The sequence below is a fragment of the Cucurbita maxima genome, unplaced genomic scaffold (assembly GCF_002738345.1).
Source record: "Cucurbita maxima cultivar Rimu unplaced genomic scaffold, Cmax_1.0 Cma_Scf00179, whole genome shotgun sequence".
Taxonomy (NCBI): domain Eukaryota; kingdom Viridiplantae; phylum Streptophyta; class Magnoliopsida; order Cucurbitales; family Cucurbitaceae; genus Cucurbita; species Cucurbita maxima.
Window position 1 is genome coordinate 54,768 of NW_019272195.1, and position 2,331 is coordinate 57,098.

The window sequence follows — 2,331 nt, forward strand, 5'->3', positions numbered from 1 at the left end:
TCTGGAACATAACAACTCGAATGACAAGCGGAAATACTCCCCAGTTTACCACTAAAACGACTCATAAAAAATAAATTATTTGTTAACCCTCCATATTTTACCAATTGTCTTTAGAAAAAGTGATCCATTGCCAACGCTTTAGATTTTATCAATCAAAGATTCGCAACAAGTAATCCAATTTCAAATGCGGTGCAAATTTTCAAAAGAAAATTAAGCTTAATATTGTCGGGGTACAAACTCAGGTCTCTCGAGTGACAAGCGGGAATACTCACTACTGTATTACATCGACCTCTGAAAAATGTGTTATTTGTTAACACACGAGAGAAAAAGGAATCCAATCCCGAATTTCGTTGTTGGGAAACAAACCCAAATAGTCCGGTTTGCCAATACCGAATTTCGAATTCAAAAGAAATTTAAAAATCAATGCTGCGGGGGATCAAACTCGTGGGAGTACTCACCACTCTACAACGACGACTTTCGAAAAATATAATATTTGTTAACAAACCAGATTTTATCCATCGCGGTTTCCAAAAGTAATTCAATTTTGAATCCGACTAAAATTGTAAAAACAAGATTAAACTTGTTATTGTTCGGGATCAAACTTGCGTCACTGAGTGACAAGCAGGAATGCTCGCCCTTGTATTACAACGACCTCTGGAACATAATAACTCGAATGACAAGCGGAAATACTCCCCAGTTTACCACTAAAACGACTCATAAAAAATAAATTATTTGTTAACCCTCCAGATTTTACCAATCGTCTTTAGAAAAAGTGATCCATTGTCAACGCTCTAGATTTTATCAATCGAAGATTCGGAACAAGTAATCCAATTTCAAATGCGGTGCAAATTTTCAAAAGAAAATTAAGCTTATTATTGTCGGGGTTCAAACTCAGGTCTCTCGAGTGACAAGCGGGAATACTCACTACTGTATTACATCGACCTCTGAAAAATATATTATTTGTTAACACACGAGAGAAAAAGGAATCCAATCCCGAATTTCGTTGTTGGGAAACAAACCCAAATCATCCGGTTCACCACTACCGAATTTCGAATTCAAAAGAAAATTAAAAATCGTCGCTGCGGGGGATCAAACTCGTGGGAGTACTCACCACTCTACAACGACGACTTTCGAAAAATATAATATTTGTTAACAAACCAGATTTTATCCATCGCGGTTTCCAAAAGTAATTCAATTTTGAATCTGACTAAAATTGTAAAAACAAGATTAAACTTGTTATTGTTCGGGATCAAACTTGCATCACTAAGTGACAAGCAGGAATGCTCGCCCTTGTATTACAACGACCTCTGGAACATAATAACTCGAATGACAAGCGGAAATACTCCCCAGTTTACCACTAAAACGACTCATAAAAAATAAATTATTTGTTAACCCTCCAGAGTTTACCAATCGTCTTTAGAAAAAGTGATCCATTGTCAACGCACTAGATTTTATCAATCAAAGATTCGGAACAAGTAATCCAATTTCAATTGCGGTGCAAATTTTAAAAAGAAAATTAAGCTTATTATTGTCGGGGTACAAACTAAGGTCTCTCGAGTGACAAGCGGGAATACCCACTATTATATTACATCGACCTCTGAAAAATGTGTTATTTGTTAACACACGACAGAAAAAGGAATCCAATCCCGAATTTCGTTGTTGGGAAACAAACCCAAATAATCCGGTTTTCCAATACCGAATTTCGAATTCAAAAGAAATTTAAAGATCGTCGCTGTGGGGGATCAAACTTGTGGGAGTACTCACCACTCTATAACGACGGCTTACGAAAATTATAATATTTGTTAACAAACAAGATTTTATCCATTGCCGTTACAAAATGTAATTCAATTTGGAATCTGACTAAAATTCTAAAAATAAGATTAAACTTGTTATTGTTCGGGATCATACTTGGGTCACTTAGTTACAAGCTAGAATGCTCGCCCTTGTATTACAACAACCTCTGGAACATAATAACTCGAAAGACAAGCGAAAACACTCCCCAATTTACCACTAAAACAACTCATAAAAAATAAATTATTTCTTAACTCTCCAGATTTTACTAATCGTCTTTAGAAAAAGTGATCCATTGTCAACGCTCTACATTTTATCAATCAAAGATTCGGAACAAGTAATCCAATTTCAAATGCGGTGCAAATTTTCAAAAGAAAATTAAGCTTATTATTGTCGGGGTACAAACTCAGGTCTCTCGAGTGACAAGCGGGAATACTCACTACTGTATTACATCGACCTCTAAAAAATATATTATTTCTTAACACACGAGAGAAAAAGGAATCCAATCCCGAATTTCGTTGTTGGGAAACAAACCCAAAT